This window comes from Mesocricetus auratus, unplaced genomic scaffold (genome assembly GCF_017639785.1).
Source record: "Mesocricetus auratus isolate SY011 unplaced genomic scaffold, BCM_Maur_2.0 Super-Scaffold_100003, whole genome shotgun sequence".
In the NCBI taxonomy this organism is placed as follows: Eukaryota; Metazoa; Chordata; class Mammalia; order Rodentia; family Cricetidae; genus Mesocricetus; species Mesocricetus auratus.
The window spans coordinates 103,593,506-103,606,715 of record NW_024429188.1 but is presented as its reverse complement, the minus strand read 5'-3'; the positions used below and the strand labels follow the sequence as shown (position 1 = coordinate 103,606,715).

Below are 13,210 nucleotides of genomic sequence, written 5' to 3'. Positions count from 1 at the left end.
CAAACCACAGAGATCCGCCTGCCTCTGCCTCCCGAGTGCTGGGATTAAAGGCATGCGCCACCACTACCACCTGGCTCAGTTATCCCTATTTTTAATGGTTTTCTTAGTCTAAGAAACGATTCTTCCGAATGATTGCTAACTCTTTATATAATGGAAAAAACCAGTAACAATGGCCAAGTGATCTCAGGTTGTGACACTGTGTGCAGGATTACATATGTATGACTGGCTATTGTGATGTCATATCAGATAACCTTCAAACTAAGCAACTGTGGAAACCCCTCTCCAACATCCCAACTTCATGTAGACACTATGATAAAATTGCTTTGGTGATTCCTACAAAATTGTTTTAAGAGACAAATAGGAAATAGTAACACTGCTCTGCTAGGCATGCTGTGGAGTTAGCACCTGCTGTCTTCCCCTCCCACGCCTCTGCATCCTGTCCTGGGCCCAGACCTGAGCAGTTTTTCACTCCATCTGCTAAGGAGGTGGCTTCAAAGCAAATGATAAACTTTGATCAGTCAAGTCAGAGGCTTTGGTTCTTAGACAAGTGATCATAGTTGGGCTCTCAAGACTGTGTTGCAGGCCAACTTCACACAGTTTTAGAATACTCAATTTACAAAGGCCCTGTGAAGATCAACTTGGCCTAGCCAAGCAAGCTCAAGAAGGAGATTGCTACAAGGACCTCGGACAGGAAGTCAGTGTTTGTTTGTTGGTCAGACCTTCCTGCTCCCCTTTTTGTCGCCAGCCTCCTGAAGCCTGACCTTGGCCTACAACATAACACTGAAACCGCTCCTTCTGCTATTGGCTCAATTATAGTTCTGTCTGAATGCTTTTTTCATCATTCATGTTCATGCCTGTCCTGTTCGCCTCCTGATCTGTTCTCTACCATTCTCTTTCTGAATAGTCTCCACCCTTTAATTCTGTACCACCATGACCCTTTATTCCATTTTATTGTCCAGACTTACTAAGTCTAATTGGCTAACACAGATTGTATAGATTCCAGGTGTACATGATGCTGTGTGCATTGTGAAATGATTGATCTTGTTTTGAACCAGTTGTTTTATAGACTGTCTATGGCATGTCCTGCTCACACTCCTAGTTTGAGATTCTCTCCCTTGTGTCTACCAAATATAACTGTATTCCACTATTGGGGATTTATATGGCTCAGTTAACATCACATATTCCCCTTGCTCAAGTCACAGGCCACTCATGAATCTAAAGGGTTACTTCCTCTTAGAATGATCTCTATTCTTCTTTTCATCTTTTTTGTTGTTTCATCTTTTTTGTTGTTGTTGCCTTTAATCCCAGCAATGGGGAGGCAGAAGCAGGCAGATCTCTGTGAGTTCGAGGCCAGGCCTGGTCTACAGAGCGAGTTCCAGGACAGCCAGTTTTGTTGTTACATTTAGAAACCCTGTCTCAAAAAACTAACAAACAAACAAAGCTTTGGTTTTCTCTTTTTTCTGTTTCCTGTCTTCGCTTTCCTTCTGTTTTCCTCCTCTTCCTAAGGCAGTAAGTCTGAGTTGACAATGGTCTTTTCTATCAGTCACTAGCTTCACCATGTACCTAACTGTAGAGGTTAGAGACCTGACAGTCATCCGTGAGTCCTTCCTCTGCCTAGATGGCTGTCCAGCTGCAGTGGATTTTCTCCTCAAAGCTTCTTGAGTGCCACTACTTTTCACCATGCCTCCTGTCAACAACCAAACCCAGGCCTCCACTCCTTCCTTTTCTTGGTTAACTAAACTGTAGCACCCCAAGTTGTCTCCTGACTTCCTTTCCTGTCCCTCTTTCCACATTGGTAGATTACACTGAAATCTTTTAAGTGACCATAGTCAATTAGTCAATCTGATTGGACCTAAGATTGTGTTCCAGACTCAAGAAAGTACCATGACATATGCCCTGGAATGTTTGAATGGCTCTAGAATGATGGACTTGTATGTCAGTTCACTCATTGGAACACTCTATATCTCTGTCTTTCTCTGTCTCTGTCTCTCTCTCCTTTTCCTCTGTCCCCTTCCTCTTTTCTTCTTTCCCTCCCCTATTTTCCTTTCTTCTTCTTTCCTCCTTCCTTCCCTACTCTAACCCCCAGGGCCTCTCTTTTGCTATGCAAGTGCTTTACACTGAGCTATACTACCAGAACCTTCTCTTTTTTCCTGTCCTTTTCAGAATAGTCCTTTTGCTTGATGAGTAGCTTTCCAGTTTCCAAGCTTCAGCTCTACTATAATGTATGATTTTGAGGCAGAAGCCCTTCCTGTTGGAACTTCCAATACTTATTTCTAACACTGAAAGGGCAGGCCTTTGTGGTAGGCCCTACAGAAAAACTTCAACTAAGCCTAGGATGGTGAAACATTGTTGCAATCCTAGCACTTGGGAGCCTGTGGAAAGAGGATGGTGAGTTTGATACCATCCTGGACTACCTAGGCCCTTTCTAAACAAGCAAAAATGATAATACCTAAAGAAAAAATGAAACCTTCAACCCGATACATCCAGAAGAGACTCTCAAACTTTCTTTCCAAGAAATATGAGCATTTATGGCATGCAGGAAAATAGCTGGAGCTTGAATGCTGACAACTGTTGCTTTAGTTTGTTGAAAGAGTTAACAGTGATGTGAATTGTCTCACTTTTAGTTGTTCTGATATAGATTCGTAAGTCTCCTTCATCTTTTTGTGCTACTCCTTTTTTTGTGACCTAGTAACTGATCTGTAATCAACAGCTACAAAGGGGAAAAATTCTTTCAGTATATTATACTTCAGCAACTTGTTTTGGGTGTAAATGCACTTGTGGTTGTGATTTTATATTGATAATCTAGAATACAGTCATAATTTCTGCAAGGAAAATTATTTCCAGTGTTTATGTATCAGTATGTTATTTGTTCTATGAAGGGTGTCACAGAGTCTTGTTTTTTCCTAAATATGTCTGGAAGATTATCCATTAGAGGATACTTTTTTCAGCAGAAGAAATGATCAAATCCCTGCCCACATTTCTTTCCTCATGTTTCACAGCCCATATTCCCTTTTCTGACCTTCTTGGGCATCAAACATACATGCAGTACATATACATACATGCAGACAGAAGACAAAACACTCGAACACATTTTTAAAAAGGAAGAATAGGGGGAAGGGAAGAGGAGGAGGAGGAGGAAGAGGAGGAGGAAGAAGAAGAGGAGGAGGAGGAAGAGGAGGAGGAGGAGGAGGAGGAGGAGAAGGAGGAGGAAGAGGAGGAGGACTGGCCAGTCCTGCTGGTGATACAGATCAGAATGTATTTGTTTTGAGACTTATTCCGCTCCTTTGGTATTCTCTCTTTCCTCTGGAGTCAGTTCCATTTGCTTATTTTGTCCCTTTTTTTCACTGTCAGCTTTCCTAAAATGGCTAATGATTTTTAGCTCTCTATCTATAGCCTTTGTTTAAAAAGCCAGGTTTAATTATGTAGTCTTGGCTGGCCTGAAACTCTGTAGACCTGCCTCATGAGTGTTGGAACTGATAGATATGTACTACCATGCCCTGCTAGTGTGCTGGTCATATTTATGAGTGGAAAACTGTGTAGATTTTTTATGGGCAGATGACATGGAATTCCTCCATAATTGGGTTGATCTGTTTCGTCTCCATTCTCTGCAATGGAAGCACAGGCTGAGGTGCCTGCTTAAGTGTGTAGGGCCTGTCAATAAGCAGGCTTCCCTTTACGTTATGTGGGTAGAAAGACAGGAAAACTGGGGACCCTCTCCAACTGATAAGGTAAGGAGGGCTTTTTTATGGAGGTGGAGTTTAGATACTTGAAGTATTGACTAATTGAATCTGTTTTTCCTTTTGGATTTTCTTCCCATCTTCAGAATCCTGTCTAGAACCCCTTTTCAAACAACTTTAGCCTGGGAGCAAACACTTAAAGCTGCTGATAACAAAAATGTCCCTAGGGGACTTGCAATCATGTTCTAGAAGATAACAAAGAGCAGTGGCAATAGCCAATAACACAAGGGGTAGTCTGTGGGACCTCATTAACCAACAATTCCAAAGGGGGTAACCCATTTCTGATATGGGGATTTTTGTTAGTTCTGTAGTATGTAGTAGAGGGGGCATTATTGCTTCCTTATAGGGTAACCTCGTTTTAAAACTCTTTTTATGCAAGTCTATGTTTATATTGTAGGAAGCTTCTACAGTAGTGATTTTTAACCTGATTTTTCACGAGTTCTTAGTTTTAGTTATCCCCATAATCCCGCCTCTACTCCTACTTCCCATGCCCACACCATCGAATCCTTCCTGTTCTAGTATTCTTATGTCTCGCTTTATGTCATGCTATTCTATATTCCCTCTCTCCTGCACAACATCTTACTAACTTCCTGGCCCCTGTGAGTATTCTGAATGAAACATACACAGTTAAACATTCAAAACTAATATCCACAAGTGAGAAAAAAACATGGTGTATTTGTCTTTCGGGGTCTGGGTTACCATGCCTAGAATAATTGCTTCTGGTTCCATCCATTTACCTATGAATTTCATAATTTTATTTTTATGAACAGTTAAATAATGTCCATTGTGAAATGTAACACATTTTCTTTATCCACTAATCAGCTGATGGTTCAACTACTTCCATTTCCTGGCTATTGTGAATAGACCAGCAATGAACATGGGTGAACAAGTGTCTCTATAGTAAGACATAGAAACCTTTGTGAATATCCCTGAGAGAGGCTCTGCCAGATTACAAGGTAGGCCTATTTCTAGTTTTTTTTTTTGGATGAACCTCTACATTGATTTCCATGGTGGCTACAACTTGCACTACCACCAGCAGTGAATAGATATTCTCTTTTTCCCACATCCATGCCATAATTTGCTGTTGGCATGCCCAAGAACTGTGCAAGCTCAAGACAGATTAAATCCTAGCATGGAGAAGGAGGTGGGCACAAAGTCCCACCCCTAATGGAGGAACTACTGGAAACTCATAGCCACTGGGAAATAGACAGTTTTTAATAGTGTGGCTCATGGTAGGTCCACTACCCTTCAGTCGAAGGTCACATATCTAAGAAGATAGGAACAAAACAATTTGGAGTTCATGGGTGAATAAAAGGACACAACTCTGGTTGGGTAGTGAAGAGAGTTCAGTCTAAGATGGGAGAGGGAGTAGGGGTGAACACAATTAAAGTGAAATTTTCACAATTCTCAAAGAACTAATTAAAAACATAAAACACCAGTATATATATTATTTTTGTGGATTATGGCAATACAGCATTCTGAAAATATCTCTCATATTCTAAGAGACTGGAACTTTGCTGGAGACCTCACCGTCAAAGTTAATAAAGCTCCTCCTGTGTGTTTAACTTGCTTTTTAAGAGAACAATGTAACAATCAACCTTATTTGCCTTTCATTTCCCATGTAATCAACTTTCATAAACAAACTAATGCATAGCTGTAATTCAGGGTTTCTTTGTGTAGCTTTTGTGGCTGGTCTCAAATTCCCAGAGATCTGCCTGCTTCTGCCTCCCGAATGCTGGGATTGAAGGTGTGCACCACCACTGCCTGTAATCTGTGAATAAAGATTATGCCCTCTAACCACCTTCACATGGGATTTACCATCTAACCCAGATGTTAGCTTCATGAGGGAAATGCTTTTAGCTGCTAAGTCATCTTATTGGGCCCTGATGGGCTTACTTTATTTTATATTTATTTTTGAACAGTGGTTATGGTATGCTTATGTGTTTAAAATGTAAGTGATGCATGATAATATAATGTAACATATGCTGCAAAGTCTTTTATTGCTAGCCAGTTTATTGTGTGTATTACAATTATTTCATGAACATTTATGCAAATACATAGGCTCATCCTTTTACACATAACTATGTGTACAGTGTTCTGCTTCCTTGGTGTTTTGTCTTGCCTTTTTTAAAAAACACTGCTAGGGTTCAAACCCAGGACCTTGTGCCAGGTGGGCAAGCACTGTACCACCAAGCCACATCTCTAGGTTTCCTTGTTTTTTATTTATCACTCTATCTTGAAGATTGCTCTGTTTTTGTACCCGCTTAGCACAGTAGACTCCCTTATTTATTTATTTATGCCTTCATTGTCCACAGTGTCAACCACAGTTCAAAGCTATTAAACAGCAAATTACAGAAATAATATATACATTTTATTATTACTTTTTCAGACAGGATCTGGTCTTAAGCTGGCATTGCTCTTCCTCTCTCTGCCTCCTGAGTGCTATGACTAAACACACAAGCCGCAACACTGGTCTATTTTCTACATTGTAAATGAGTTTTATTACAGTATGTATTATGTAGTACAGTTATAGTGCAGTGTAGTTACTCTATGATTGATTATCCATGCTGTAGCTCTGGTTACTAACCTTTTACTGTGCCTAATTTGCTTTTAAATGTTACCCTAATTATGTATAGCACACATACCCATTTCTCTCTGTGTGTACGTGCACATGCTTCTGTATTGTTTTGATATGAATGTGTCTCCCTACATTTAGGTGTTGAAATTTTAGTTTCTCAGTGTAGCATTGTTAGGATGTGAGACCTAGTGCTTTGGTTACAGACTCCTCCTGAGGGATTAACACCTTTCTCATGTGAGTTCTTGCCACAGGACTGTATTAGTTACTCCAAGACTGGGTTCGTAAAGTAAGACCACTCTGCATATATTCTCTGTCTCTGTCTCTGTGTCTCTCTATATCTTTGTCTCTCTGAAATGTGTCTGCTTATCCCTCTCTCCAGCATGAGTTGAGCAGTACAGGGACTTTCTATAGTCTGGATTTTTTCAAGTGTTTTAATTAGAACACAAAGTAAAAGGTTTCTTTATGGCATCTTCTTCCACATTTTGTGTTGATTGACCCTTCTTCCTCACTCTGTTCCCCATATCTCTCCCACACTTGTATCCTTCCACCCACAATAGTCCCCACTCCACTTCAAGTTATATGTAATCTAAATGGTCCTCAGAGGCTGTCTTCTTAAGGTTTCCTCCCCAGTGGATAGCGCTGTTAAATGCAGCAGAAACAAGAGACAGCAGGCCTCCTTGGAGGAAGTAATGTACTGGAGAAATGTCTGGGAAAATTATTATTGCGTCTTCAATGCCTTCCTATTCCTCCTTTTGCTCCGTATCATGAGCATCTTTGCTGAACCACATGTTCCCGACATGGTGTTTCCTTCAGCATAAGTCCACAGCAATAGGGTCAATCAGCCATGAACTGAAACCTCTGAAACGATGAGCCCAAATAAAAACATTTTTCTTTACGATGTTTGTCTCAGTTGCTTTTTCAAAGCAACAGAAAGTTGAATAGCACAAATCCTTACCTGCCATGGTCATTTATTCTTGGATTTCCCAGCTTTCAGAATTAGAAGCCAAAAAGTCCCTCTCTCCATTTCTGATAAATTACTCGGTTTCGGGTATTCTGTTGTAGCATCAGACAAAATTGTTGGAAACATGCACTGGAAATGCTGAAACTGCCCCCTTTGCATGAGTGATGGACCATAATGTATTTCTGTTGATGAGCATATATATATATATGTATGTATATATATAAATTAAAAATTATGTCTTCACTCACTTAATAGGGATTGCCTCATGCACCAAACAAACATAAGAAAGTCAAATTTCTGTCAAAAAGTGGGGTACAGAACTAAATAAAGAATTCCCAGTAGAGGAGTCTAAAACGGCTAAGAGACACTTAAGAAAAGTGCTCAACATCCCTAGCCATCCGGGAAATGCAAATCAAAACAACTGTGAGATATTATCTCACTCCTGTCAGAATGGTTAAAATCAAAAACACCAACTACAGCTTATGCTGGAGAGGATGTGGAGAAAGGGGAACACTTCTCCACTGCTGGTGGGAGTGCCGACTTGTACAGTCACTTGTATGGAGATTCCTCAGGGAAATGGGACAAGACCCAGCAATTCCACTCTTAGGCATATAACCAAATGATGCACATTCATACAACAAGGATGTCTGTTCCACTATGTTCATAGCAGCGTTATTTGTAATAGCCAGAACCTGGAAGCAACCTAGATACCCCACAACTGAAGAGTGGATAGAGAAAATGTGGTACATTTATGCAATGGAGTAGTATTCAGTGGAAAAAAAAACAATGGAATCCTGAAATTTGCAGGCAAATGGATGGCACTAGAGGAAACCATCCTGAGTGAGGTAACCCAGTCACAAAAAGAGAAACATGGTATGTGCTCACTCATATATGGATCTTAGACATGAATCAGGGGAGTGCCAGCATACAATCCCACTGCCAGAGAGTCTGGGAAACAGAACCTTCATCCAGTAACTGATGAAAGCAGAGGCAGACACTCACAGACAAACACTGAACTGCACTCCTGGAATCCAGCATCAGAAAGGGAGAACCGATGGGCAAAGGAGTTAAGACTGGGCTGGTTTAACCCACAGAAACAGTTGACCTGAACAAGGGGGAGCTCTTGGCTCCCAGATTGATGGTTGCGTGGAAAGCATGGGACTGATCCAAACCCCTGAATGTGGGTGTCAGTGAGGAGGCCTAGGTAATCTATGGGCCTTGGGTGGTATTTATCCCTGGCGTACAAATAGACTTTGAGTACCCATGCCACTATATGGGATGCTGTCTCAGCCAGGACTCTTGGGGGAGGGCCTAGGCCCTGCCCTGGATGAAATGACAGTTACTGGAGATCCACCATGGAGGGCCTCACTTTCCCTGGGGATCAAAGTGGAGTTTTGGTGGGGTACTGGGGGATCTGATGGGGAAGGCAGGGGAGGAGGGGAGGGAGAGGTAGCTGGGATTGACATGTGAAAAAAACTTGTTTCTAACTTAAATAAAAAAAATTAAAAAAAGAAAGCCAAATTTCAGAGGCCCTCTTGACAAAAATTATATTACCTTTACTTTTACTTCTTTTTTTCTAATAATATATTTGTGCCATAAGAAATAACAAATAACACTGTAACTAAGTACTCATTTAAATACCTTTCAGTCATTTTTATAAGCCCCGGAAGTCTAAAATTCCTATGTATATTAACATTGGGTAATCACCCTCTAATCTCAAAAACAAACCACACTCAAATTAATTATTTTCCATTAGTTAGATCAAGTCATAACAAATAAATTGTGTTTATTCAAAGTCCTATATCACTTTTTTTGGTTTTTCAAGACAGGGTTTCTCTGTGGCTTTGGAGGTTGTCCTGGAACTTGAGCTGTAGACCAGGCTGGTCTCGAAATCACAGAGATCCGCCTGCCTCTGCCTCCTGAGTGCTGAGATTAAAGGTGTGCGCCACCAACGCCTGGCCCCTATATCACATTTTAAGCCTCCCATCTAAAGTTCCTTAAGGCTTTAAGAATTTGGGTAGTGCCATGTAAGTTTCCCCATGTGGTTCTGAAGCACAAAGCAAAGATGATATGATCTTTGGTATCTTCATCCAAGATACTGTATTTGCTGATGACGTCAGCAAGAAGCCATTTCACATGTCACTCCCTGGAATCTGTTCATTTGTTTAAATCAATGTCCATGGAGTTCACACTGTGGGCAAGGTGCTCAGCTGGACCTGAAGATACAAAAACAAGATGAACTTCAAAGTTGAACTATACGTGAACATACAACTAATGGCAATGTGCCAGACATATATCACAGCAATGCCAAATATAGAAGCTACAGGAAAGTTAAGAATAAGAACCTACTCAGCAGGATGGAACTGAAGGGATAATAGGGAAGGCTTCCTTGAAGGAGCACCTGGTATAAGTTTGCAACCTGACTTACAGCATTCCTTGACAAATCTTAGAATTTAGTCTTTATCTGTCCCCTTTGACTTTTATAACCTGGAACATGTCCCCATTTCCACTCTTCAGGATATTCTAGTTGGCTTTATTTATTCTGACATTCCAAAGGCCAATGAGGATTAAGCTAGGAAATGACTGAGGGTAACCACCTCCAGCGTAGTCAAAGGAAGTCGGGAATGTGAGTACTTGGAGTGTTGGCCTGGTTTTAGTTTCTATTCAGTCTCCTTAATGAGACCAGAATCCTCAGTGTCCATATCCACCCCCAATATCTATATCCAAATCCTCCATCCAAGGTCTCCAAGGTGAACTTTCATTTGGGGGGTAGGTTTAGACAGGGGGTCACTATGCAGTCCAGGCTGGCCTCTATCTCACAATTGCCTTGTCTCATCATGAATGCTGTAGTTATAGTCATACGACATGATACCCAGCTAAGAATCGTTTACTTTCTTCTTGGTTCTACTGTAAATTTTCAAATATTTAACTGTGTGTGTGTGTGTGTGTGTGTGTGTGTGTGTGTGTGTGTGTGTGTACATGCCTTATCAGGATGTGGATGTCAAAAGGACAATATTTGGGAATTGGTTCTGTCCTTCTACCATGTAGATTTTGGTGGATAGTACTCAGGTTTTCAGGCAAGCACCTTTACCTACTGAGCTGAGTTGTCAGATCTCTATGGTATGTAAGGTTTTGTAAGACAATAGGCTATATGTACTAGTATGCTGAGACAAGAAACAATGGCTAATACTGAGAAGTAGAGGGGAACAAATTTTCCTTTTTGTCCTATATCCACCGTGATCTTTCAATTATTTTTGTAGCAAGCAATTTTACCTTTATGATAAGTTATTTCTGACAGACTATATATTGAAGGGAACATTCATGTACAGAAAATTATGCAAATCATAAACCAAATGAATTTTCATAAAGTAGAACTCATTGTAGTCACCACCCAGATTTTAGTCCTAAAATCTCAGAAGCATTTTGCCTCGTGTCCTTCCAGCCACCCTCATGTCTCACGGTGATAACTGCTTTTATGTCCTCTACAACCAAAGACTACTTTTGGCTGACAGGTTTTCACCAGCTTCTTATCCTACTAGCATTTGGTATCATTTACATTATTTATCTTAGTCATTCATATAGGTCTGTAGCATTATTTCATTTCAGCTTTCATTTGTATTTTCTGTTTCATGGGGTTTATGAGTATTTTTATTTAAAGATTTTTAAACAGATTTATAATTTTATTTTTGAAATTATGCATGTGCATATGTGTGTAGGTATGTGCATATGTGCAGGTGCAGTAGCCATGGAGAGCAGAAGATATAGTTGGAGCTATAGGTGACCGTGAGCCACACTATAGAGTCTGGAGTTTGAACTCAGATCTTTTGGAAGAGCAATAGAGCTGAACCATCTCTCCAGCCCCATCTTAGTACAAAATGAGAAGATTAGGTAAGGCTACGCTGTGTGCAAGGCCTAGTGTATCTTCATCAGGGTTCTCTCCATCCCCTTTTTTGAAATCCTGAAAACAGTGTCAGTGAGAGAGGCTGTCCCTAGAGCAGGTGGTGGCTTATATCTGAGGGAGAATGTGCCTTCTATTTCTCTGTCTTTATGGGAAATAAAAACCTTCAGAGGTAAGTCTTATAAGTAAAATTCTATCTCCTGAACACACTTCTCCCCTTAAATATAAGATCTTCCAAGGGAAACTTGGAAGAAATTTCTAGCCATAACAGGACTTTTGGAAGTCATTATAGCTTCTATAGGACTATAGCATCTACTGCTTGTGTATCTGGCAGAAAGACACTGTCCCCGTGACACCTTCCTATATGCTTCTAAAAGCTTCTCCCATTGATGCTGCCCATGGAACGATCACCCAGGGAACTCGTGATAATGGATATTTTGTCATCGAATCGTTGCCCAACATTCAGCAAGTACTGGGCTCTCTGATAAGTCTGGAGATCCGAAGTGAAGGAATAAAGGACAGCTAGCTATAAAGCTAGAAACGCAAAGGAGAAATGAAACACAGTGGACTGGGAAGGCAGCACATTAGAGAACTAGTGATGAGGGCGTGTGTACTGGAGAGCATGAAAGAGCAGGGGAGGGGGAGGAGGGAGAGGGGCAGGCAAGCTCTCTTGGAAGAATCAGCAGCAGAGCTGCTGGGGAGTTTTCTGGGCTAGAGAGGAATACACTGGGAATATGGCTATGGGAATGGGTAGCACGGGGAAGGACCCGGGGCTGGAAGTCAGGAGGTTAATGTCCATGTGGTCCAGTATTCTTGGAACCAAAGCTTTGCTCTGGGGTCTTCATAGCGAGAACATGGATGCTCAGTTCTAATGGTTGATTTTATTATTATTAGTAGTAGTAGTAGTAGTAGTAATCTTTTTATTACGTGGTTAAGTGTGTCAGGGATTGGGTACCCTGCAGAGAGGGGTACATTATTGGTACCTATTTTTCTTGACAGGTAAGCCTGAGTATTTGAACATTTCAGACTTGTCTAGATGTTTTAACCTGCCTTTAAAGGTTTGGTTTTGTTTTTTCACTTTTAAATGCATTTATTTTTAGACTGCCTTTAAAGTTTTAAACTGCCCATTGGATCAGGCTCAGCCTGCCTTATACATTTTCCTCTGGGGCTCCAAAGCAGCACACCGTTAGGCTATCGGGTAACTCTGCACCAGACATTTTCCATGCAGTATTGCCTTTGCAGCCTCAGATCCCCTGATCTGGCTTCTGGATTTACCCTGTGAGAGGAAACCCTCTCCTTCTCACTCTTCTTTTTCAGTTTCTGCTGTCATGCATGGGGTTGTCCTCTTCAGCTCTGACCTTTCTGATTTCTCCTGTGGTCCCTTCCTGACAACTTCTGGTGGGGGCATTGCTTCTGAAATGTGTTCTCTGCTCCCCGACCAGCCTCAAGTTATCCTGAGAGGAGCCATCTACTCAGTGACATCCTGACTTAGGAGGCCTCTACTTCTACCACCGGCGTCTCCCATGGCCAGCCTATGTTTTCTTTATGAATGGGGAAACTGAGGTTCAGAGAAAGGGAATGACTTACCAGGTCAGGCAGCAAAGGTGTCACTTGGCTGAGATGAGCCTGAGCCTCTTGGCTTCCAGCCTCATGTTCCTTTCCAGAAAGCAGACTGCCTTTCTCAAGGCTCAGGGCTTTGGGGCGGCAGCAACTCCCACCACTGCCTGTACTGTGCACCCATCCCTCTCAGGACTTCCTGCCTGAGCTACTTCGTGACTACCCACCAGAGCTGGCCCAACCGTGGTTCTGACTCAGCAGTCTAAGCAAAGGACATCTAGTCATGTCTTTAGATGATTAAGGAAGCATTGGGGACAGGAAACATTTTTTTCTAGTTGGGTAGGAGGCGGTGGTGCAAAAGGAGGCGGAGACATTCAACTAAACAGCGAGATTAGAATGGCAAGTGATCTCTCAGCATGCTAAGGAGGGGATGCTGTATTAAAATGTAGGAGTATCCATTGGATGTATTATGTCAATGA

General features: G+C 41.5%; 1 long non-coding RNA gene across 1 annotated transcript; it reads right to left on the bottom strand.

The window, feature by feature from the left end:
* Positions 1-9,037: 9,037 nt before the first annotated feature.
* Positions 9,038-12,989, bottom strand: LOC121139878. Its single transcript, XR_005876698.1, has 2 exons — positions 12,762-12,989; positions 9,038-9,492 (listed from the first exon to the last, which is right to left on the bottom strand). It is a non-coding gene; the product is annotated as an uncharacterized LOC121139878 (long non-coding RNA).
* Between the last annotated feature and the right edge of the window lie 221 nt (positions 12,990-13,210).